The sequence below is a fragment of the Gopherus evgoodei genome, chromosome 6 (genome assembly GCF_007399415.2).
Source record: "Gopherus evgoodei ecotype Sinaloan lineage chromosome 6, rGopEvg1_v1.p, whole genome shotgun sequence".
Taxonomy (NCBI): Eukaryota; Metazoa; Chordata; order Testudines; family Testudinidae; genus Gopherus; species Gopherus evgoodei.
The window spans coordinates 121,724,855-121,752,084 of record NC_044327.1 but is presented as its reverse complement, the minus strand read 5'-3'; positions in this window follow the sequence as shown (position 1 = coordinate 121,752,084).

Genomic DNA, 27,230 nt, shown 5'->3' with positions numbered 1-27,230 from the left:
AAGAGGAAGAAAAAGTAATTTGAACATACAAATTAAATCCATCATCAAGAATAGGGACACATACATTTGATAATGCAAGAGAAATCAAATACAAATAAAAACTGTATCCTTTTTTCCAGACACCATTCACATGGAGGTTTCTGGAGACCTTTCTGTTACCCAATTGTCTTTGAAAAGTTAAAGGTGAGTGATAAACTGGAATTAATTTGCATTGCAATTCAGCATTTGACAGACAGTTGGAGCCAGGGCACTATTAAGCTAATTGCTTTTCTAACAGCACCAGGGTGCGAGACGCAGCAAAGACACACACACAAAAGATAAAACGAGGGAGTAAAACCTTTTCCTGACATCATTATGACCAGACATATGCAGACAAAGATGATCCCTCTTCATGCACTTTCTGAGTGAGGATTGGATCAATAACAAATGCCTGTTGTTTTTTCTCTTTTGGGAATAGATCTTGGTGATCTTACAAATAATTAACAATATGTAGGCAGGAACAAGTCTGTCTGAAGAGAGGAAGGCAAGAAGGAAAATGATGGAGATTTCATGTACTCTAGTGGCACTCCATGCAGATTAACAACAGTTACGCTTGTGTCCCTTTCTTCTGCTATAAACTTTTATTTTCAGGAGCTTGCAAGCAAGGTTCAGAGTGAACCTCAGAGGGCTAGAATGCCATTTTTGGCACTTTTCTGGTACTCCTCAGTCTCTGAAGCTCTCATTTAAATAGCAAATAGACCTTATGGCTGCAAAGAAAACCTTCTAAATGTGACTTGATGGAAAGTTGTCTTCCTTAGTCTGCAAGAAAGGCAAACAATAGGTATAAGAGAAGTCTGAACCTGCCCTCACTGGGTGTTAAATCTATAGGCTAATATGATAATTTGAATGTTGATGCTGGAAACTACCTGGGGGCTTTGCATTTTGAGCTAAGGTACTTATCCAGTGTGACTGGACACCACAGAAATTAGATATGGAAAAGGCCTATTAGGACACTTTATCCATCCACTCAGACTAATACAAACCTATCCCATCCAGCACATTTGCCAGTATATTGTCCAGTTTAGCTGCAACTGGCCCAAGTGACATTTTCACTTGTGAGGTTATTCTACAACCTGCTATGTCTCGTCACTGGGATAGTTTTTTTTTCCTGATTACTTCTTCCTGCTCCTCCCAGCCAGGATAAATTTTTCTTTCCTTAATTTAATCTCATTGCTTCTAATTTTACCCTAGAGCTCTTAGCCTCCAATCCAGCAAAGCATTTAAGCATATGTTTAAAGTCAGACACAAGCCTACGTCCTTTAGGTACCTTCTTCAGGTTTGTCTACACAGTTTTTGTACTGCTTTAACTATGTCAGTTTAGAATCAGATCAATGGTATAAGCAGTACAGTCCCCAAATGTGGATGGAGGTAGACCGGTATAAAGGTGCTTATATCTATACAGTTATTCGCCTTAATGCCTTTAATTTAAATCTATGGGAGTTAGCCATACCAATATAAGTACCTTTACACTGGTATAACTATGCACACAACTGGGGGGTTGTACTTATCACAAAAACTGTGTTTAGACACGCCCTTAGTAAGCACAGCTAAGGGACAGAGAGGGCATGAGCTATGCACCAAGGGAATGAGAAGGGGCTGGTGCAGCAGCAGCCTCCAGGGCAAAAGCAGAATGAGGAGAGTTCCACCACCCTTTTGTTCCCAACTTTGATCCCTGCTTACAAGGTACAAGACAACTGTATTTGGTAGAGAGCCTGTCATGCAAAGTGTATTTCAAAACACTTAAAAAATTAAATAGCAAATGATAGCAGGGAGAGAGAGAAATGAAGAGGGACAGAGAGTCGATGTGCTGATACCAGAGGTGAGTGATAGATGAATAGATATTTTCAGTGTTGTAGCCATGTTGGTCCCAAGATATTAGAGACAAGGTGGGTGAAGTAATATCTTTTATTTGTTGGGCCAGCTTCTGTTGATAAACCTGAAGAAAAGCTCTGTGTAAGCTTGAAAGATTATCTCTTTCACCAACAGAAATTGGTCCAATAAGAGATAGTCTAAATTCTTTCCTCATGTACATCAACTGGAATGCAACTTCAGAGAAGAATTTTGCTCCACACCCATTTTCAGATTAGATGGGCAGTCACTCATGCACAGATACACAGGAGGACAGTTCCAGGTGACAGGTGCTGCTCTTGTACCAACAATGGCAAGAAGGCATAGAGAAAAGGCCAGGTCTAGATGAGTGGAGAAGGTTGGGAAAGGTGCAAAGAAAGAGAGAGAGAGAGAAACAAGTTTCTAGATGGATATTGACAGATTGGAGATGGTTCAGAGAAGAGCTACAAGAACAATTGTCTTGTGGTGCTAGACTCAAGGAGCTCAAACAATCTGTTTAGCTTAACAAAGAGAAAGGTAAAGGTTGACTTGTTCACTGTCTGTAAATCGCTACAAGAGGAACAGAAATTTGATAATGTGCTCTTTAGCCTATTGGACAAAGGTAGAACAATATTCATAGATTATTAGGGTTGGAAGGGACCTCAGGAGGTCATCTAGTCCAACCCCCTACTCAAAGCAGGAACAATCCCCAAATTTGTAAATGGCCCCCCTCAAAGATTGAACTCACAATGCTGGGTTTAGCAGGCCAATGCTCAAACCACTGAGCTATTTCCCCCCTCCCCACCAAAGCCCTTCAGTGGCTGGAAGTTGAAGCTTGACAAATTCAGAGCTGGTCTACACTTATGCCTGGGCTACACTACACTGTTAAGTCAACGTAAGCTGCCTTACGTCAACCTAGCCCTGGAAGAGTCTTCACTTAAATTCAGCTTTGGCCAATGTAAGTGCCTCTCTGTGACGATTTAGTAACACCATCTCACCGAGCAGCACAGAGTCACGGTCCATGTAATTAGGTTAACGCAGTGTCAGTGTAGACACTGCTTTATTTACCTTGGCTGTTACTGGCTTTCAGGAGCCATCCCACAAGTCCCCATGCTGACAATACAATCGATACAAGGGCTCCTGGTGAGGACGTGCTCCGCTGACACAAGAAGCTGAATGTGCACATACACGTGTGATTTCATCCCTGTGGTGGTTATATGCCAACATAAGTTAGGTTAACATAATTCTGTAGTGTAGAAGACATGGCCTTACAGCGCTGCAGTGCAGATGTGCTGCTCTAGCACTTAGTGAAGATGTTATCTATGCTGATGGTAGAGCTTCGGCCGTTGGCATAGATCAGGGCGGGTAAACTACAGCCCATGGGACCGTCCTGCCTGGCTCCTGAGCTCCAGTCCTGCAAGGCTCACCCTGGCCCCTGCCCTGCTGTCCCCCCTCCCCTGCAGCCTCAGCTCACTCGCTCCGCTGCCGGCGCAATGCTCTGGGCGGCAGGGCTGTGAGGTCCTAGGGCAGCGCAGCTGCAGAGCCTGGCTTGACCCAGTGCTCTGTGCTGCGTGGTGGGGGCAGTGACGGTGGTGTGGCCCAGCTCCAGCCGGGCGGCGCAGCTGTAGTACCACCAGCCACTGATGCTCCAGGCAGCGCGGTAAGGGGGCAGGGAGCAGGGGGGTTGGATAGAGGGCAGGGGAGTTTGGAGGAGTAGACAGGGGGCAGGAGTGTAGACAGGGGTCGGGGTGGTCAGGGGGGAATAAGGGGTTGAATGGGGGCAGGGAGTCCCAGGGGGGCAGTCAGGAAGGAGGTGGGGTTCGATGGGGCAGCAGGGGGCAGTCAGAGGCAGGGGTTCTCGGGCCAGGGATAAGGGGTGGTTGGATGGGGTAGGGCTCTGGGGGGGCCTGTCAGGAATGAGAGGAGGGGTTGGATGGGGTGGCGGGGATCTGGCAGTGGTCAGGGGACAGGAAGTGGGTGTGTGTATGTGGCAGGGGTCCTGGGGTGGGGGCCCATCAGGGAATGGGGAGGTGGATGGGGCAGAAGTCCCGGGGGTTGGGGGCAGATAGGAGGTGAGGGCCAGGCCAAGACCCCCACCCCTAACCGGCCCTCCATACAATTTCTGAAACCCGATGCAGCCCTCGGGCCAAAAAGTTTGCCCACCCCTGGCATAGATAGTCCACCTTCCTGAGAGGTGGTAGCTATGTTGACGGGAGAAGCCCTCCCATCGACATAATACTGTCTACACCAGGAATTAGGTTGGTATAACTCCATCGCTCAGGAAAATCCACACCCTGAGCGATGGAGTTATACCATCATAAGTTGGTATTGCAGAACAAGCCTCAGCCTGGAAATAAAGTGCAAACTTTTCACACAGGGTAATTCATCTGTGGAACAACTTGCAGGGATGTGGTGGATTCTCCACCACTGGTAATTTTTAAATCAAGATTGTCTGTTTTTCTAAAACATACTGTAATTCGAACAGGAATTAATTCAAGTAAGTCTTATGACTTCTGTTATATAGGAGGTCAAATGATCACAGTGATTCCTTCTGGCCTCATCATCTCTGAATATCTATGATGTAGCCTGGGGCAAGACCATGGAAGATTTTAATAACAAGGAGGACATTTTTATAGTGATCCTGACCTGAATGAGGAGCCAGTGGAATTATCTCAGGATGAGGTGATATGATTATATTTCTTTGTACATTTGAATAGGAGGACTGAAGTCATCACGGGATATTGTCCTTGTTTTCACACAAATCTCCCGATCTGTTTGTGGCACCACTGCACCTTCTCCCTGCCCATATTACTCACAGAGCACTAACAATCAGTCTGTGCTGGCAGCCCTGTGGAGGCCATATTCAGCCCTGGAGGAAGCAAGCACATTGCGCCTTGAATTTGGCCCATGGCGTCTAAGGAGCTGGAGATTAGGAAGGTCAAAGAAAAGGGATTTAAGTTAATCAGGTTGAGAAACAATGACAGTGCAGAATAGGATTTCAGCAGAGGCGAATCGAGGGAGTGGTGCACACAGACTATATTGTGGAAGACGGTGATAGGTGGATTGGGAGACAGGAGCTGAGGGAGGAGAAAAAGAGAGTAAAGTCAAATACAAAGAAGAGAATCAGAAAATGGAGGCAAATGGAAGATCTGATTCACAGAGTAAAAGAAAGAAAGTGTGATCCCTTTTGTTGGACCAACAAACATGTTATAAATATCAGGTTCCTTCTTGGGAGGATCCAACCCAGAGATGGCTGCATTTCTGAATGTGCATGTATATAGTTTGTGAGGCTCTGTGGAATCCTCTGTGGAAGATACTATGCAAATGTGTAGTATGTATTCTGAATGGAAAAGAATTATTCACTGTTTTTTTTGGTGCAATAACGGTGTCACATTATCTACTCTGCACACTTTATTGTTATATTCACTATATTTCAGCCCTTATAATAAGTCCAGTTAAGAGCTTGCAACAAGAGAGATTTTTAAGTGAACAGAACATTTAAAAATTCTATGGGCGTTTTTTAAGCTACACATGTTTGAAAAACAGAGGGTTCCCATTTTCAGAATTGTATTTAGAATTGTGTAACACAAAACCATTAAAAAAAAATTATTACATTTGCCAAGTGCCTTTTCTACATTTTCCAACTAGTAGTAATATTTTGGAAAATTCTGGGCCAGATCCAGGCTGTGGATAACGTGTATATCTAGAACTTTGCCATTTTGGGCATCGTGATTGGCCAGCGTGGTGAGACTCACCCCTATGCTTATTCACCCAAATCCTCTAGCATCTAGGGTAAGGCTTAGAAGTGGAGGAATGTGATCTTTCTGTTCTCACACAAACCTCCTGATCTGTCTGTGGTCCCAAAGCACCTTCTCCCTGTTCATATTACTTACACAGCACTGACAGAAGTACCTTATGCTAGCAGCACTATGGAGGTTGGGCAAGATGCTCCATGAGCAGCTAGAATACAGACCCAACATGAATGCTGCCTTTTGGAAACTAGACCTCCTAGTATGAAACATCACGCTGCAACACCTATGCCCAAAGGGACAAGTGAAGGGTGGAGTGTCAATGAGTTAAGTACCATGCTTCAGTCATAAGCCTCGCTGGCTAATCTCAAGATTTTTGGCATGAGTCTCTCAGGGTATGGCTACATTTGGAATTTCAAAGCGCTGCCCTGGCAGCGAGCGCTGCCGCGGCAGTGCTTTGAAGTGTAAATGTGTCAGAGCGGCAGCGCTGGGAGAGAGCTCTCCCAGCGCTGCATGTAAACCACATCCCTTAGGGGTGTAGCGTGCAGCGCTGGGAGCCGCGCTGCCAGCGCTGCTGCCCTGATTACACTGACGCTTTACAGCGCTGTATCTTGCAGCGCTCAGGGGGGTGTTTTTTCACACCCCAGTTGCAGCGCTGTAAAGTGTGAGTGTAGCCAAGGCCTCAGGCTTTAGGGATATTTCTTAGGTCCTTAGATATGGCTTCAAAATCTCAGGACCTTAAATGTCAGCACAGCACTGGCTGATGCTGGATGGAGGCAAGAGATGGAGCACATTCAAGTTGCCCAGAAAGAAGAGAGTTACTTTGTTTTACCACTGTCTAGAACAACTTAAAGGCAGGTGGAGATTTAAATTTCCTCATTAATAACAATGTTGACATTCCGCCCCACCCCCAATGGCAGAGAGAAGAAACTGGAGAGAGGATGGGAGAATGTCATGCAGGCAAGAGGAAAATCTCAGTCTTCTCATTTTCCTATTGTTGGCAGGTGTGGTTATAGCTTTGGAGTTCCTTCCTTTTAACACTATAGGTCATAACCTTAACATTATTTACATGTCTTTTGTATATTTATTGCAGTGGCATAGCCAGATGTATTATGGAGCACGTTTTTCTTCCTCTGAAACACAAAGCATTAGTCATTGTTGGATGTGAGATATTGAACTAGGAGTCTGATTGCAGTCCTTTCTCAGGCAAAATTCCCATTGACTGGGGAGTTTAGCCTGAGTAAAAAAGCCAGGATCAAGCTCTGTATGGACTGCTTGTCTGTTCCCCTAAGAGAATTCCTATGTTCATGTAGGACTGCCCAGCATTACCACTGCTTTCTCCTAATCTGACCCAGAAAGTTTCTCTAGACCAGGAGTTCTCAAACTGGAGGTCAGCGGGGCTGACAGCTGGAGCCACAGTTAAATTAAATTAAAATTAAATTAAATTATAAATCCCAATTTTTAATGTGGGGGGGGGAGGTCGCACTCAGAGGCTTGCTGTGTGAAAGGGCTCACCATTATAAAAAGATTGAGAACCACTGTGACTGAAATTTGGCAAATGAGATCTGATGCCGGGAGCATGCTTTTTAATCAAAATTAAACATGGACAACATTTAACTTATAGTAGCGCAAATAATTTTTTTAAAATTACATGTCTGAATTTCTTGTCCTCAAGTAATTACAAATTACTTTTAAGTTTAAAATAAAAAAAAAAATCACTGAAAATTTGTCCATATTGCTTAGGCCTGAACATACCCCCTAGCTGACACTATTTACCAGCAAAAATGTCTGGTGTAGACCTGGTATGATTTTGACAAACAAAATTCTGCCAATCACAGTAATTAATTTTCATCAGTTTTTCGTTGTTTGTTGTTGTTGTTTTGGGTAAAGGGGGGGTTGCAGTTGTATTCGTCCATAATGTGCAAATGTACTAAAAAGGCACGGACAGGTCTCATTTGTCCTACATGTAGGTTTTATAAAACCTAAGTCCAATAGAAATGTTTTCAGGAAAAGCTCCCAGTTAGCTTAATTACAATGAAAATAGCCCACTTGGAATTTAACAGCCCCACAATATTTGAGTGGAAAATATGGCATGAGAATCTGAGATGAAACTGACAGAAAATTCATTACATTCATGAGTATATGAGCAACACTTTACCGATATAGGAATAACATATACCACCGTTTCTCAACCCTCAGCCCAATCACCACACAACTGCAGCCCATGTGACATCCTCAGGGCCATACAGGTAGTATAAATATATTGCAGTCGATGCAGCCCACATAACAAATAGAGAGCTGAGTATGCAGCCCACAATGGTAAATAGGTTGAGAACCACTGCCATATACTAGATCAGTAAAATGATCCTAATGTGGACAAAACTATACCTGAAAAACTGTGCTTTGTGTCAGTATAGTAAACCACAGCTTTGCTAGTATAGCTGCATCTACACCAGGGATTTCTGTCCATGCAGCTATGCCAGCAGAACTCTGTGATGTAGACAACACAGGCCTAATCTACACTGGCAACGCTAAAAGTGCTTTAACGTGCTTTGTGTGGTTGCGGCTTAAAAACCACCTCAACAAGGGGTATAGCTGCCAGCAGGGCACAAGCTCTACAGCGCTGCAATTGCTGCGCTCAGGGGGGTGTCTTTTCACACCCCTGAGCAAGAAAGTTGCAGCGCTGTTAATTGCCAGTGTAGACAAGCCCATAGTCATCAGAAACCTCCACTGACTGAAGCTTAAATCCACTGGAGTTTTAGGTGGACAAGAAATGCTGGATCGGGTCGTACAAACAAACATGAAACTGACTATCCTGTTTCTATTATCCAAGTTGCAAAAACTAAATAAAATGCATAACTAGTGAAAAGGAAATTAAAGATGGGATCTTTCAGAAGCACTTAGTGTTGGCCTAACTCACATACACACAGTGCATATCTGGAGAAAGCCATGCATTATGATTTGAATGATTAATGCATAGAGGGGCCAGTCTTGCTGTCCTTACTTAAGAGAAAATGGAAATATTGCCTAAATATGGACTGTGGGAATAGGTCCATAATGTCTCAATATTGATTTTTTCACCATGGATGTGATTTCAGATCCAAAGAGGCCATGAGCCCCAAAGTATATCACACATACATTGTCTACCTTTTTTCCTTACTTGTTGTGTTGTTGATATAATTAAACATGTTAATTAAACCAAAAACAAAATTACATTCTAACATCAAGAGTCGAGAAGCACACATATTCAAACCAAAGGCCGAAAGGAAGCTGCTCTGTAACTAGACTTTATGATAGTCGCCACATCTAACTTCCAAGAAAAAAAATCACATTAAAAATTAAAATCCATCAAATACAAATAAATAAATAAATCAGAAGCTGCCACTTTGATTCTATAGTGATGGAAGTTAAAGGTGAACTGCAAAGCCTAAAAAAAATTATACATCATGCCAAGAACACTTTAAAAAAAAACTTAAGACATTTATAGTCATTGTTTAAAAATGTAATTAACACTGCATTTAAAGAAAAAGTGAGACAATTACCACCTCTTAAAGATCTTACGAAATCCGAGCTGTAGAATTCCTGCCAAACTGAATGATATCACAAGCACCTTAGACAGATGCTTAAAAGAACCATCCCATTCAAAACTTCAACCCTTATTGTCATTACGTGCAAAGTATTTATTATTTATTATCATTATTATTTTATTATTATCATCACTCCTTGTGCTTATGGTACTTGTGATGTGCTAGGAAGTCTGCAGTTTAGATAGCTCAAGATCATTGGGCTCAGCTCTGCAAAACGCTTTGGGGCTACTTGGTACCTCACAGGATCAAAATGAGGGAGGTAATTTTGTTAGAATGCGGCACTAATGACATTCTGTTGAAGCAACAGCCACAGACCATTTTTCCTCTTGGAATTTTAACATTTCTTAACTTGTAGCAAACTCTTTATTTGTTCACCTTTAAAGACACCGCAAATGTTGTGTCCCACTGGAACCCAGGAGAAAGGCACAGATTATTAAAATTGCAACGGCATTTTAAAAAAAGCAGTTAATATACATTTTTTTAAAATGGAACTTAAGCTGTGCGCCTGTGTTTCAAATTCCTAGGAGCATCTGAATGCATGAAAATATGCAAATTAAAATGCATGCTTCATTTATGTGAGCAATTACACCAATAGGATATTTGGTCTGTACGTAGGGCCAGTTATATGTCCAGCTGGCCCTTGGTGCTTGCAAGTACTTAATTTTCACATGCTGCTGCAATAACAGGGTCAAAATTCAAAATGATCTGGACAAATTGGAGAAGTGGTCTGAGGTAAACAGGATGAAGTTCAATAAAGATAAATGCAAAGTGCTCCACTTAGGAAGGAACAATCAGTTTCACACATACAGAATGGGAAGAGACTGTCTAGGAAGGAGTATGGCAGAAAGAGATCTAGGGGTCATAGTGGACCACAAGCTTAATATGAGTCAACAGTGTGATACTGTTGCAAAAAAAGCAAACATGATTCTGGGATGCATTAACAGGTGTGTTGTAAACAAGACACGAGAAGTCATTCTTCCGCTTTACTCTGCGCTGGTTAGGCCTCAACTGGAGTATTGTGTCCAGTTCTGGGCACCGCATTTCAAGAAAGATGTGGAGAAAATTGGAGAGGGTCCAGAGAAGAGCAACAAGAATGATGAAAGGTCTTGAGAACATGACCTATGAAGGAAGGCTGAAGGAATTGGGTTTGTTTAGTTTGGAAAAGAGAAGACTGAGAGGGGACATGATAGCAGTTTTCAGGTATCTAAAAGGGTGTCATCAGGAGGAGGGAGAAAACTTGTTCACCTTAGCCTCCAATGATAGAACAAGAAGCAATGGGCTTAAACTGCAGTAAGGGAGATTTAGGTTGGACATTAGGAAAAAGTTCCTAACTGTCAGGGTAGTTAAACACTGGAATAGATTGCCTAGGGAAGTTGTGGAATCTCCATCGCTGGAGATATTTAAGAGTAGGTTAGATAAATGTCTATCAGGGATGGTCCCGACAGTATTTGGTCCTGCCATGAGGCAGGGGACTGGACTCGATGACATCTCGAGGTCCCTTCCAGTCCTAGAGTCTATGAGTCTATGAGTCTATAACTGAACCCATAAATCAGGTATGCAATAGAATATACATATATCATGTCTATACACCTGCTTCTAGGTGCGTCAGGCACCCCATTATTTGTGGGGGGGGGGTGGAGTTTTCGATACCTGTTTATTTTCTGCACATATATTTCCAGTGGATTATCAAGTTTCTTGAAGACCCTAATGTTGTTCTAATAAGGACTATTTAAAGAATGACACAATATGACCACCACCACAACAGTAAAAAAACTAAACTAAACAAAACAAAGCAAAAAACAGGAAAGCTCTGGCAAACCAACAGGTTTCAGAGTAGCAGCCGTGTTAGTCTGTATCCGCAAAAAAGAACAGGAGTACTTGTGCCACCACGAAAACTTATGCTGAAATAAATTTGTTAGTCTCTAAGGTGCCACAAGTACTCCTGTTCTTTTCTTCTGGCAAACTAGTAAAGCGATGGGTTAATATGCATGTTGGCCATTGTTTTTTACTTAAAGGCTAGACTAGACTAGGATGCCCATTTTGGAGCTTTGGAAGCTGGTAAAGACGCCAGTATTTTCTATACATCAGTATCATTTTAAGTGCTAGCTCTGTACACAGAACTCTGCTGACAAGATCCCCCGAGGATTTTAGCTTAGTGATTGCTAGGATGTAGCCTTGTTTATGACAGTAGGGCTGGGAAGTGGCACCATCAGTTCTGAGCTGGTCAGATAAAATTGCAACAAGTGGAATGGAGCTTACCTACCAGCCACTGCTGCCCCGCTCCATGTGACATCTGACACCGGTCAGTCCAGTTTCAGCTTGAACAGGGTGCATACAGAAAAAAGAATCAGGTGTTTTAGAAATAAACTCTTGCCCACTCTTTTGGAAGTTAAGAGCAGCCTTTTTTGGCAGAAGAACTAACAGCAGCTCTCCCCCTTCCCCTCCAACACAATGATTTTACTTGTAAAATTCCTGGGAGGGTGTGATAAGCCAAACAAAGCCTTATAGTAGCAGGGTGGGTTAAACAACATGTTGTCAGAATTTTACAATGGGCTCAAAGCACGAGAGAGTTCAGATCTAATGCTCTGGTTCAGCTCCATCTAACAGAAATGGGCCCAAGTCTGAGAACTTGGATCTGAGTATGAAGTTACCCAAAGTTCCAGAAGAGTTTGAAATAGGCACTACAATTCAGTTCCATCTTATAAAGTCAATTGGAGATGGATATATTTTTCTTTCCAAAGTTGATGATGTTTGAGTTTGGGGGATCAGTTGGGGACCGTTTCTAATATTTATCAAACAATGCTAGAAACTACAGAAAAATGTTTATGAAGGAAAAGGGATGTATGTGTGTATGTGAAAACATGACCTGACTGGTGTAAAGCTGTGTGTGGCTTTGTGGTGACTGGTGTGTGTGTATCATAGAGAAAGACAAACAGTGTTTGTGCACTGTCAGGCTGGCGTGTTTATTCCCAGGCTGATGTGTAGGTGTGTGTGATTGCACATTTCTTGGTTGGTGTGTGTCTATACACCTCCCACCTGGAGAGAGTGTGTTTGTGAGAACATATTCCCTGGCTGGGATAGTTTGTATGTGTGTGTACATTCCCTCTATGTGTCCCCTGACTAGAAAGTGTCTACGCGGCCATTTCCTGGCTATTCCCTGACGGAGATGGTGTGTGTATGTCCCTATTGCTGTACTGGACTGGGGTTATGTGTGTGCCTGTCCCTATCCCCAGGCTGGGATGGGATTGTGTGCGTATCCCTATTCCCAGGCTGGGATGTGGGTGTATGTCCATTCCCTGGTTGAGGTGTATGTATGTGTATTCCCATTCCCTGAGTGGGAAGGGAGTGTGTGTGCCCGTTCCCTGACTAGAAAGGCTGTGTCTGTCCACTCCCTGGTCGAGCTGTCTATACGTCTGTCCATTCCCTGGCGGGGATGGTTGTGTATGTGAGTGTGTATGTGTCTGTCTGCCCATCCCCCAGCTAGGCTGTGTCTATCTGTCCATCCCCTGGCCAGGCTCACGGTGTGTGTGTCTGTCTGTCCATTCCCCTGATGGGCAGAGGATATGTGTGTCTGTCCATTTGCCAGAAGGGGTGTGTGGGTGTGCGCGCATACACATGCCTGTCTGTCCATTCCCTGGTCAGGCTGGGTGTGTCTGTCTGTCCATTCCCCCGGTGGGGCTGTGTGTGTATGTCTGTCTATTCCCCAGCTGGGCTAGGTGTTCGCTTGTCTGTCCCCTGGTAGGGCTTAGGGTGTGTGTTTGTCTGCCTGTCAATCTCTGCCCTGGCCAGGCTCCTTGTGTGTGTGTGTGTCTGCCTGTCCATTTCCTGGATGGGTTGTGTGTGTGTCTGTCTGTCCATCCCCCAGCCAGGCTGTGTTTGTCTGTCTATCCAGCCTCCTGGCCAAGCTGTCCATCTGCCAGTCCATTCCCCTGGCAGGGGATGTATGTGTCTGTCTGTCCGTCAATAACCCTGACAAAGAACAGCTCTGTGTTTGTCCATTTCTCCACAGGGCTGTGTGTGTGTGTCTCACTCTGCCTGTCCAGTCCGCTGGCTGGGCTGGCAGAGTGTGTATGTCCACTCCCTAGCCAGGCTGTGTGTCCGTCTGTGACCATCTTCCAGGGAGGATGGGTGTGTGTGTCTCTCTCCCCTACCTCCGGCTGTGTGTGTGTGTGTGTGTGTGTCTCTATCATCCATCCATCTACCGTCCAGCCAGGCTCTGTCCAAGCCCCAGCCAGACTGTGTGTGTGACTCTCTCTGTCCATGCCCCAGCCAGGATGGGGTGTGTGTTGCCCCAGCCGGGCTGTGTGTCTCCCTCTGTCCCTGCCCCAGCTGGGCCATGTGTGTTTGTGTGACTTTGTCCCTGCTAGGCCATTTGTGTGTGCCTCTGTCCATGCCCCAGCCAGCTTGTGTGTCTCTGTCCATGCCCGGGACAGGCTGTGTGTATTTGTGTGTGTCCGTGCCTGGCCCAGGCTGAGTGTTTGTGTGTGTCCATGCCGGGGACAGGCTCTGCATGTGTGTGTATGTCCATCGGGGACAGGCTCTGTTTGTGTGTATGTGTGTGTGTGTCCCTGCCCAGGCCAAGCTGGGTGTGTGTGTTTGTGTGTGTCCATGCCACAGTCAGGCTGGGTATGTGAACGTGTGTCCCAGCCAGGCTGTCTGTCTGTGTGTGTGTGTGTTGTGGGGTATTTTTCCCTTCCCCGGCCAGGCTGTGTGTGTCTCTGTCCCTGCCCCGGCCGGGCCTGGATCTCTCTCTCGCAGTGTGTGTCTGTGTGTGTCTGCCCCGGCCCCGGCCCCGGCCCGGCCTGGCTGTGCGTGCGCGCTGTGCGCTCCCTGCCGGGTTATTGCCTGGCTGGACTCGGAGCCGGGGCGCAGACAGGGCAGGGCGGGACGGGGATTCCCTGGCTGCCGGGCGGCGCGGCGCGGCAGGCGGCGATGACCCTGCAGGGCGGCTCCGTCGCTCCGCACGCAGCCAGCCCCCGCCTTGCCACATGCACAGCGGCACCCATGAGTCAGGCGGCGGGTGCTCAGCCCTGCGGCCGCCAGCCGATTGCTCAGCGCCCGGCCAAGTCCCGCAGCGGGGCCGGGGCGTTCGGGGCGGCGCCGCGCCAGCCTGCGGCTCGGCCGGGCCCCCGCGCTGCAGCGGAGCTGGCGCCGCGTCGGTCCACGCTCCCCTCCCAGCCCCCGCCGGCGGCAGCGCAGGTGGCAAGTCAGCAGGAGAGGCGGGGCGCCGCCCGGGGCAAAGCGCTCCGGGCGGGGGGGCGGTAGTGAGAGAAAAGAGTGAATGGGGGGGGAGAGCGAAAGAAAAACCGTGAATGGGGAAGGGGAAAAGAGAAGACTGGGGAAGAGAGAAAAAAGGGGGGGCGAGCTGGAGGGAAGGGGATATCTATTTTGAGGAAAGCTGGACACGAACAGGCAGAGCTGGATCGGACACGAGAAAGGGAAACAGATGAGAGGGGCAGAGGCAGATGAAAAGGGAAGAAAAGAAAGGTCAAGGGCTGTGAATAAGGAAGTGGCAGGAGAGAAGGGTGAAGAGAAGGCAACAGGAAGGGGAAACAGGCTCAAAAGCCCTTCGCCAACGACCTTTGGTCATTTGCACCATAGTCTCATTTATAAATATGTTCAGCCCTGCACCAGGGCTGCCTGGGGGCAAGTGGGGCAATTTGCCTTAGGCCCCACAGGGGTCCCCATGAGACTATAATATTCTATAGTATTGCAACTTTTGTTTTAATGGAAGGGGCACCCAAAATTGCTTTGCTCCAGGCCCACTGAATCCTCTGGGTGGCCTGCCCTGCCCATCCACAGTTTAGATGTTTGACCCAGGGCCTGTGTGACACGCAGGGTGTGGTCAGTTCTGTGCTCCTAGGCTTACCGCTGTCATTGACTCACTGAGGGCCCAATCCTGCAAACGTGTAATTTTACTCACATGTATAGTCTCATTGACTTCAATTATTCACATGTTTAAAATTAAGCACATACTGAAGTGTTTTCAGAACTGGGGTCTAAGTGATCTTGGCTGTATAGAAAACTCCCAGGGAATTTAATAGAAAATGATAACTTCCCTGTATGGTTTTTGTTGTTTTGGGGACAATTCTGTAGAATTTCGTAGAAAACAACATCCCTGTTTCAAGAAACCGTTGAAAGGCTCTCATGTAAAAAAATAAATTCTATAGATTTTAGAGAGATTTCTGTAAAATTACTGGTTTAATCTCTATTAAACTATATCACTTTTCCATTAAGGTAGATCCCCTGCCTCAGTGTAACCATCTGTAAATGGATATAACAACACCTTCGTAGTTCACTGTATTTTGTGATCCAAAGATGGCATAACTAAGAGCGAAACCAAAAAAAGAAAAAATCTTTAATTAGACAACATGGTTTCAAAGGAATGTAGCAACATGTAGAAATCCTGTACCATTATGTGTATCCATAATGATACTTGGCCTCTCAGTTCCATTACCGTCCAAGGTACTTAATCTGTTCTCTAGAACAGATAGGAAAAATTCAATTAAGGCACAGACTGTCTGATACAGGCAAAAGTAATTAACATCACTGCTGGTATGAACCTGGCACTGGCCATCCAAAAGGTAAAGCACTCAATAACTCACCTGCCATTTCTTACCATAGAGTATAGGGTGTTTGTTTGGTGTATCACCAGGACACATGGGTAGCTTCTTATATTCCTTTATGTTCTCCTCCTGCTTTAAACATGTGGAAGGGTGCAAATTAGTCAAGAGATCAGATGCTCTTAAAACATAGGAAGGTGGGATCAGGTCCCCCACTTACTTGTTACTAGCCTGTTAATAGAATAGGAGTACTTGTGGCACCTTAGAGACTAACAAATTTATTGTAGCATAAGCTTTCATGGGCTACAGCTCACTTCATCGGATGCATGTAATGGAAAATACAGAAGGAAGAGATATATATACATAAGGAACATGAAAAAATGGGTGTTAACATACACATTATAAGGAGAGTGATCAGTTAAGGTGAGCTCTTGTCAGCAGGAGAGAAAAATAACTGTTTGTCCTGTTGATGTCTCCCTCATTGTACAATGGGTCCCAGGAAATGAATACTCACTTCTGGTCCCTCCCTCCCAACCGGATTGCAGCTGCATCTTAAAGGGCCCATGTTTGGCTGTGTCTTCCCTCCTGGTCCATAAGACTTGGCAGTAGAGGCAGGGGACACTGCATAGAACATTACTCCTGGGGAAATTCTGCACCAAAAAATTAAAAATTCTGCACACAATATTTTAAAATTCTGAAAAATTCTGCATATTTTGTCAAAATAACACAATATAATCACACCAGTTTCAAATATTTTAGTAGTTTATTTCAAAATAGCTGTCAGCAAGTATGCCTGTAACAATACAGACAACAAAAAAGATTCAGGAAATGTTTTTTGACAAACAGGTTCCTTACTGGGCATATTAATACAGAATGTTGAGTAATAATTCATTTAAACTACTATACAGAAACATATTTTCCTCACCCCTCAGAAGCACTGCAGGGGTAACAGAGGAGCTGAGGGAGAGGGAAGTAATTACTGGGCAGGAGACTGAGAATGAACTTGGAGGGTTGTTGGGTGGGGGTGGGAGGAGTATGGAACCGTTTTTTGGGGGAGGTGGGAAGGGCTTGTTAGGAATTTCCCCCAGGAGTAACAGGAAAAAGTGCAAAAGCCAGTAATATATAGGAAACCTATGCTCAAACCCTGCAGATCCCTGGCCATGCTTCCAGGGTGCTCCACTAAAGGCAGCATATCCAGCTTTGCTGCTGGGCTGCCATTAGCTCCAGTGCTGTGAGCGCATCCTGTCATCCCTTCAATGGGATTTACAAAGTACAAAAGAACTGATGCTGCATCAAGCTTCCTGAGCCTGATTCTCCATTTCATTATGCTCATTTTTTGCCTCCACTGGCTTCAGCGGAGTTATACCAGCATGAACCAGAGTGATGGAGCAGAGGATCAAGCGACCCCTTATTTAATGCAGAAATTAGTCCATGTACCTAAGAGAATATGGCTCTTAGAATAGTTGGTCCCTAACTCCTTCCAAATCATTTCTTCTTTTACCATGCAGTTTCTATGGATGGGTATAATACTAATACTTATTATACTAATAAAACTCATACAGTGTTTTAAATCATGGACTAATAAGCCCATGCCTGTGGTGAAGATAGATCACAGTTATTATCCCCATTTTACATGTGGAGAAACTGAGGCAGAGAGGCTAAATCGTACATTTTCCACTACTTACATTAGTATTCACTAATTTTAGGTGCCCATCTTGAGACATTCAGGGCCTGATTTTCAGAGTGGCTGATCATCCATTCCTCCTATTGACTGTTGGGCACACAAAATTAGTGGACACTTTTAGCATAAAAATGACAGTGTCAATCAGAGACCAGAACCCAGGATTTACTGGTGTCTTTATTTGTCTTTTATGTTGTAGCAGAGGGGATATCGCTGTGAAGGTAACATGGGTGTAGATAATAATAACTTTCACACACAGTTTACAAGATGTGTATTGCATATGATACAGTCTTCTATTTCAAAAGATTCCTATGTGTTTTATTAAAAATAATAATAAAAGCACTTAAAATGGGTTTTACAGCTTTAGGGCATTGTACAAACATTAACTACAAACTGCTAAATTATAGGTGAGAATTGCTCCACACATTGCTGAAATGCAGCCACCTCTGGAGAGCTGTTTAACAGCCTACAGCAGCATTACACTCCAGTTTAGGGGAAGAAATGAAGAAAACTATATCCTATTGAAATTGCAGGCGGAATTTAGGTAGGCAAAATGAAATTCCGTGAGTTGGAATTTGGCCAGGACACCAGGGTAACACCCCTATGCTTGCAAAAAAAAGGTGTTATGGGATCATTAATGACCACGCGTAGACAGGATATAATAAGTACATACAGCTGCATTACAGCATTACTTCATATTGCACAAGCTTGTAATGTGCTATATAAAAAATGTCCCCACCACCCTTCCTGAAAAATAAATTATTTTGTACATTATAGTGGACACCTCTAATGAGGAACTTTTATGAATGAAGCTTCTGAAATAAAAAAAATATATAAAATCTATCAGCTGATGTTGGTTTTTTTTTTAAGTATATAAAAAGATTAAGTATGAGTCTCTCTGCTATGTGCTTAATAACCATGTACCGTCATATATGCTCTTGAGATATGCACATATTTAAGTGAGGTGTCCCGTTTTTGTAATTCCTCCAACAACTCCTCTTGAGCCAGCATTGGTAAAATGATATTTCTATATTTACTTAAACATCTATTTAAAGAGGAATCCCTCATAATTACTCACTGCACAGATAGATGACACTGTTTGGCTGTGTTTATTTAGTTTCTATTAGTGATTGGCAAAAGGTCTCCTGTGGCTTTAAAGCAGATATAAATGAATGACCCGTTGATCATAAAATAAAGAATGATGATCTTTTTTAGTCCTCGTGGGAAATGGCATGTAGAGGGGGCATGTATCACCATCTCTTTCTGTCATTTGATGATGAAAACATTAAATCCAATAATTTCTTACAGGGTTGGCTTAGTTTCATAAAGAAATATATGGTCTATGTTATATAATAATCTGGGGAATTAAAGGAACACTTTGAGTTTCAAAACTGAGTTAATAGTAGTTTCAGGGGGACTGCAGGTCAGATCTGCACTACCTGTCAATTCCTGTGGTTTTTACAATCACATTTTCCTATTTTTTTTTTTCAGTCTCACTCTCCTGTCTCTTGCTCTCGGAAAGACCCATGCAAACAGAGGAAGTGGATTTACTGATTATGAAGTGAAATTGACTATACAGAAAGTGCTGCCAAATGCACAAAGTGAATCAGAAAACTGATTTTTTTTTTTTTTTGGTTAAGAAACATACTTATAGTTTTTACCTAGTTGAGGGTGTCCCTTTAAAATTAAACTAGGTGAAAATTGCCACTATTAGTAATCAGTTGTCTCCTAACTAAATATTGTAATTCACACTTAGTCTTTCATACATTTTTTATTGCCAATGTAAAACATAGTAAAATTGTATTTGCGTTGCCAAAGCAAAACCAAGTCTAATTACAATGGGATTTTTTTACCCTTTCTAAAGAAGTTCACAATATGATGGATAAAACACTAGATACTGGAAACTAAAAGCCAGATTCTGGCTCTCTGTTTTTTCACCCCAAACAGACGTATATTAACACAGTACAAACCATGTTAATTGTCTGGCAATACTGTGTCCCCATACGCTGGATCCCTGCGTACAGCTCATTTCTGCAGGAATAATCTGCAAGGCACAGAGAGGAGTGAGGCCATACTGAGGTTAGGGTATGGATGCACTAGAAGTGCCAGTCATGTGACCTAACCTCTCTTTTTCAGTGCCCATCTAGGGCCCAACTCCTAGAGTATCTGCAGAGTGGATCTTCCTCTGCTTATTTGCGGAGAGCCAGAATTTTTCCCTCTTCAGTCCGCAACTTTTCTGGCCCACACATCAGTGCAAATACCAGCCAGCCTTGGCCCCAGAGGAGTATTTCTGTATCAATCCCTGACTAAGGCCCAATCCTGCAAACCCCTAGTCAGATGAGTCTCATTAACTATTACACACGAGTGGAACTACTCATCCAAGTAAGGGTGTGCAGAATTGGAACCTAGAATCAGATTTACCCAAATGATTTCCCTCTTTTCTGTTCCTTTGTGTTGTTTCCCTTCCCTGCCTCTATTGAGCTATCTGTGTGTTTGCTCATGTGCTACAGTCTCTGGAGCGGAGTCCATCCCTTCTTGAATGTCTGGAAATCACCCACCATAATCTGAGTGCTACCACAAACAAATAATAGATAACAATAGTAATTATGATTTATTTACTGGTTTCCAGAAGGCCACTGAAAAACAGAAGTATAAAGCAGTGCCACTTAATTCTGGTGTCATTGCTTCATGGGCAATAGGAATATTTCAGAGGGAACACCAAAATAACCCAGCACCTAAAACACTGTTAGTTAATGTGGCTGGAGACAAAGGGCTTAATCCTTCATGGTGCTGAGCATCCTCAACTCCACTGAAATCAGTTGAGAGTACTTGGCACCTCATAGGAGGGACCCAGCACCTTTCAAGATCAGGTTCCAGCAGAGAGATAATAAAGCTAGGTCCTGCTTCAGTAGATGGAGCCAGGTGTTAAATGTACATAGATGGTGCTTGCTTATGACCTCAGTCTGCTCATGTTGATCTCACTGGCACCCCCACTTCAGAGAGACAAAAATGGGGCTGCCAACATTGAGACTCGATTGCAACATGGAACCAGCACTAAGGGTGCAGATTCTAGCGGAGAGGAAATGAACACTTCCAGGGCTGCCCAGAGGATTCAGGGGGCCTGGGGTCTTCAGCGGCGCTCCCCGCCCCCCACCGAATTGCCACCGAAGACCCGGCACTTCGGCGGCGGGTCCTGGGGTGGAAGGACCCCCTGCCACGAGTCTTCGGGGCACTTCAGTGGCGGGTCCTGGAGCGGAAGGATCCCCCCCGCCACCGAATTGCTGCCAAAGACCTGGAGCGGAAGGAGCTCCGGGAGCGAGAGTTTTCCAGGGCCCCCAGAGACAGTGAAGGACCCCACTCCAGGGACCCCGAAAAACTCTCATGGGGGCCCCTGCGTGGCCCGGGGCCTGGGGCAAATTGACCCACTTGCCCCACCCCCTCAGGCAGCCATGAACACTTCCCCTTCCCAAGGAAAGACCTCAGTAGAACTGCATCCCCTTCATGAGGCACTGGTAGCATACGGTATTACTGGGAAGCCGGTGGCCAGGCATTCTGTTTCTTCTGTGTAAAGCACTGGCATTTTGGCAGTGCTAGAGAGCAGAGGCAGTTTTAAATTTAACAGGGCAGAAATTAGTAGTGATATTTTAGTCAAAGATGCATGAGTCCATGACCTATTTGCACCTGTGTAGGCCCCATTCCCCTCAGTGCTTCCTGCAGCTCTTGACTACAAGGAACTGTGCTGGTGCAGATGCACATTCTTCAATGTGACAAGCCATTAAGAATGTTTTTATTCTTGTACTTTATGTAGCTGGAGGCTGAAAGGAGATTCACAGGAGAATGCCATGCTGTGTGGGGGCATAGGGGCGCATGGATCCCACATAAGCCCGTCTTGGACTTCTCCCCACACCAGGGAGTATTCTGAATGACTCTTCTCCGCTGCTGCACAAAACTAAACCTTCTGAACTATCTGTAGACCTTGGCTGAAGTTTAACAATGGAATATGGTGGTTACCGACTGCCACTTGTATTCATTTGGCTGTGTGGATCATGGGTAGAGTATGGGACTAAGTTCCATTTTCAAAAGTGCCTATGGGCTCATCTACCTGGGGAAATTGACTGGCATAGCTATTGTCCATGTAGACAAGCCCTTAGGCACTTATGAGCCTCTTGGGCTTAGGTTCACAAGTACCTAAGTCCATTACATAGAACTTAAGCTCTGTCACTTGGATGCCTTTGAAATTTTTATCCCAAATCTATGGACCCAATCCTGTGAGGTTCTGCATGCCCTCGATCTATCAATCATAGGGTTTTATACTGTCACCCATCACTGTTGTACCTGAGAGCCTTCCATACCTTCCTCTGATGTCAGTAAGAGTTGATGGTGCTCAACACCTCATATGACAGGCCCCAGCTTCACAAAAGCTAATTCCTATAGGCCAAATTAATCTCTGGTCTAAAGTAACTGACTTCACTGAGTTACACTTTGGATGAATTTGGCCTGATGTCCCAACCCTTTGCTAACACTGGTGCCTGGAGGTTATTGGTTAGAAGGCCTTTGTAATCACTTGGTCCTTGCTGAAATTTTCAAAAGTCAGGAAATAATTTTGTATCTCAGCTGCAGGTAAAGAATTCAATAGCTTGTGGGAATGCTACTAAGAGCCAACAATAATTTGACTGACCTTTCTTGGCACTGAAAAAGAAAAGCCTCTTATTGCTTGACCTGTCCTGGCCAAATTAAGATTTTATTTGGGAACACTCAGTACAAGAAAATGATGATCTAAATTAGCAATCAAAAGGGGGCAGAGGTTTGCCCAAATTGATTTCTATAGCAAAATGTAATAGTTAGATTTTTTTCAGGATCATGTAGAAAATGAACAGCTCATCAAGGCAATAGGACTTTCCAATATAGATGTTTTTGGTAGAAAAAGCTGTTTTGAGGTAAGCTTTACAAGTATTAGGGAAAGGAAGGTACAGTACGTTTTTGCACAGATTATTCTATGAATATACGTATATATTTAAAAAAACTAGGCTGTCTCCCTCCATTCTGGGATTTGTTTGTAACACATGGTCCAAGGACAGTACATTTCTATATCTCATTGTTTTCACATTCAGATTTCGGTTGTCAGGTAACCGTTTACTCTATAGGCATTCAGAACCATTTCTCTAGTGTTCATTGAGATGTACTGTTTTATTTCAAGGCTACAGCACTTCCTAATGTGTACTGCTTCCATCACAAGCACTCAAAAATAGACAGAAGCACTGGGTCAAAAGTAGCTTAAGGGAACTGATATCTGCATTTGATCTTATTTTTCTAAAATAATACATCACTGATTATAGGGTTGTTCCAGGAGAACAAACATAGAGGCATAACTCTGGCTCCACCTGGCAGGAAATGTTTGTTTCTTTGGATATCAGCAACAAAATGTTTGTTGTGACAGTTCAGTGACGCCCCCCAAGCTGTCTCCGATCATCTTTCCTGAGCCCAAAATTTGGTATTACATTAATGGCTAAACTCAGTCCGCGCTAAAAAAACCTAATGAGAGCAATGTTGTGAATGGTAAACCCAGCAACAATGTCTTTCACACAGATGTACATGAAAAATAGCCGGATAGAATAACTGTGGCTTCATCTTGCAGAATTGTGACACTGTCGAATAGATCCTTGAATTGGCGATTGGTCTGCCATTCTGGATAGCAGTTCAGCTCACAGGAATCACTTGTGGCCAATGGAAACAGAAAGGCATGGCCTCCTGAGCCTCAGAAGCACAAAACAAGCCTAATATAGTTGTGAGAGTTATCTCAGAATAAGAATGTAGAATGGTCTAAGCCAGGGGCCGGCAACCTCTCGCACGCGGCTCGCCAGGGTAAGCACCCCGGCGGGCCGGGCCTGTTTGTTTACCTGCCGCATCCCCAGGTTCGGCCGATAGCAGCTCCTACGGGCCGTGGTTTGCCACTCCAGGCTAATGGGGGAGGCGGGAAGCTGTGGCCAGCACACCCCTTGGCCCGTGCCGCTTCCCACAGCCCCCATTGGCCTGAAACGCCGAACGGCGGCCAGTGGGAGCTGCAATTGGGTGAACCTGCGGATGCAGCAGGTAAACAAACTGGCCCGGCCTGCCAGGGTGCTTACCCTGGAGAGCCACATGCTAGAGGTTGCCAATCCCTGGTCTAAGTGTTATATAGCATCACTCAACCACATGGATTTCAAAGTACTTTACAAATGATGCTATTTGTACAAATCTAATCATCAGAATAGATAGCATGTTTTAGATGTAGCTTTCTAAGTGCTTTGCAAGGAATGGTTATCTTTTTACACGTGGGGTAAACTGAGGTACAGAACAGGGAAGCTGCACAGTCAAGTCGTGCCAGAGCTAGGAACAGAAACTAGATCTTCTGACTCCCAGTGCAATTTCCTATCAGTGAGACAAGTAGTTCTCAACCCTTTTTTCACTTGCAGAGCCCTAAAAGTTTTTAAATAGAGGTGGAAATCCCTTTGGAGATTTTAGACAAAGTCTGTGGACCCCAGGAGCGTAACCACCATTCTGTGGTAACAACAACCTTTCATGGACTCCCTTAGATCTAGTCTGCAGATGGCTCCCCAGGGGCGAGCGGACCACAGGTTGAGAACTATTCTAGACCACAAAAGCACTGAAGTGCAGCCATCTCTGGAGCGGTCTTGCAACAGCCATTTAACAGTGCCCAAGAACACATAGGACAAGAAGAAAAGAATACTGTATTCAGTTGAAACTGCAAGGGGCTTGTAAATGTAAGATGGGATTTTAATGACCACAATAGTCAGGAGCTTAAATTTATGTCTCACCGGTAGTGCTGCGTTCCTTAGCACCGCACTGGGGCATTGGTTCCATACTGGGGTGAGGTCTCCTATGCAAATACAGCCTTTGTCGCCTGGCTCTGCTTGTCTTGGGACATCTCACTAGAACTTTAGGTGGTACAAATGACAAATACAAGAGAAAGATTTCTAAAAACCAGCAATGAAAACCCCTGGGATAGATGGCATTTCTCGAGATACAAATTGCATAGCTATAAAAAATAGATCTGTATGTAACACCTTTCATAAGGGGTTTTCCCTTAGTCCCTTTCTGGAATAGCTAGTTGTTGTAGGATTACAGGACTCTAGAAATGGCCACTATACCAGCCATGATGCACTCACTGATAAGTTGTATATCTGAGACAGACGGTGTCGTATCTCATGCAAGAGGTGAGAGACACCTTCTATCACACAGTACTCTTCTTGTAATGCACTCCAGTGTGAGCAATGGGGAAAGCGTGTATCAGATTTGATACAACCTAAGCAGCAGAAGAGGAAAGCTGGTCTTGTGAATAAGGTACAGGCTTGGGAGATCCAGGATTGGTTCTTGGCTGCTCACCTACAGACTTCCTGTGTGACATAACCAGAATTTTCCTGAGGAGGCGTCCCAGGTTACCTGCCAAGTAGCAGAGGTGTACACTGCTCTGTAGCACATGTCTGTCATCACCAAGCCACCATTTCTCCTTCTGGAGTGGGCCCCAAAGTGGAACAGATGGAGGCGTCCACATGAGGGTATGGTGGCCCAGGGTTTGGGGTGGAGGGCAGGTCTGGAAGGTTCCAGGGCATAGGTTCTAGAACTAGGGATGCGGCTGACTTGAAGTGATTTCCATCATATCCAGGGTTTACAGTTTGGTTCAATGGCTCTTACCACCCCCACTATACAAATTATTCCAGTAGCCCTGTTCCAGGGTCCAGAGCCCTAGGAGGATCCCCACACATACACAACTCCAGGCCAAGCTGGTCCCTGACAGCTTCAATTGCTGCTTCTTCTCCATCTCCAGAACTAGCCCTGCAAGAGACTGTCCAGGACCTATACCCCTCCCCTCCCATCGGAGAGACAGGAACCATGAATTTGTAGTAGCATCTATATCTATGGCCAAGACATGGGCGGGGTATTGGATCCCCTGGACCTTTCCTTTCATTGAGCCCCTGCCGCTGGGCAAGTCACTGTGCCTCAGTTTACCAGCTATAAAATGGGGAGAGTGATACTTTCCACACAGATTGTATGTTCTTCAGGGCAGACTTGCTGTGACACAGAGACCCCTGGACAATGTGTCCCCTATTGTTTGCAACCAGCTCTCACCTCAGACCTTACAAACTCACTACACCCCACAACCATCTTACAAGATATTTATCCCTAATGTGTCACATGTTAGCTATCTACAGAAAGCTTGTAACTTGTCAAGATTCATAATCACTGCGAGATGTATGTACAAGTAATATTTAAGGAATAATATATTTATACTGAAACTATGCTTTACAGACTTGGAGTAAAAATTAGTCACTAGGGGCTAGTGTGTCTCAGTTATGGCCCATTCATGCAGGGGGAGTTGTCACCTCACTGTGTTTAGCCAGCATTGCAGAGCAAGGCTTAGTTGTTGAATCTTGCGCAATACTGGAACTTTGAATGGGAAAACATCAGAGGCAACTGCAAACAATCAAAACCACATGAATGTAAAAAAGGAACTTTACAATGAGAGAGGGATTCAACCTGAAACAAAAGTCTGGTTTCAGTATAACACAGAGGATGAAGAAGCACTTTGCAGCCATTCACTGAAGAACGCTCCCCCGACATACTCCACAAGGGGTTTTTCATCAATGTTTGGATTCTGGTTCTTGTGAAACCAGCCAGTTCTGCAACAGACTGAACTCTAGGGGGAAAACCTACTTTGTTAGATAGAACAGGGAACTATTAATAAGTTTAGATCCAGGTTCACATTTTTTTTTTGTATTGTAACCAGTTCTTTCCATTGCTTTCTCTCACTTTTAGGAAAGTTAAATCTTTCCTAAATAAACCTACTTCTGTTTGATTATAAGTGCTCAGAAGTGCTGTGTGGCTTACAGGAGCAGTGGTTTAAGGTAAAAGTGGTGAACTGGGATACACTGCACTTTTGGGTGCAAAGGATTTAGAATTTCCATGGTTAGGTAGTGACCGGGCTAGATATCACAGGGGAACCATTCAAAGGGACTGGGGTGCACTTGCTATTAACCTACGAAGTGAAGACAGGGCTGGCATAGCCCAGAGGAGAGTGTTTGAGTGGCTAAAAGGCTGGTAGTGTCAGGGAGCTGACACCCAGCCAGGCACAGGCGAGACTCCATCACGCTGAAGGGTGGGGAGACGAGGGACAAGACAAGGTGACTCAGTCCTGAGTGCCTCGAGAATCATCACACCTGTCTCATAGTATGGGTATGTACAATGCCCACACAATGGGCCCTAGATCACAGCTGGGCCCTCTAGCTCTTACTGTTGTGGTAGAAAGTGAGGGCCTGGAGAACAGGGCCTGGTGCAGGGCCTGAGGCCTGACCTGGCTATGAGCAAATGTCAGGTCCTTGTCATAGATCAAATGCCTGCTTACGAGTTCACTGTCTGATATATGAACGTGGCAAAAACATGGCTGGCATTTAAAACACAGGTATGCCAAAGAAGTAGTAGGCACTAGGTATTCACGTAAATACATTCCAGAAGGCTAGTGCAACTACACCCCAAGATAAAGTTACAGTATAAACATACTCCCTGAAGATGGCACAGGGACACCTGTACCCCTCATAAGATAAGGTCGGGATGACAGGATAATAGATGGAGATGTTTTGTTCGAACCAGCAGGTACACAGTATAGGGTCAGTTACACATTAGTAACACATTAGGAGTTAGGTGACCAGATGTCCCGATTTTATAGGGACAGTCCCGATTTTTGGGTCTTTTTCTTATATAGGCTCCTATTACCCCCTACTTCCTGTCC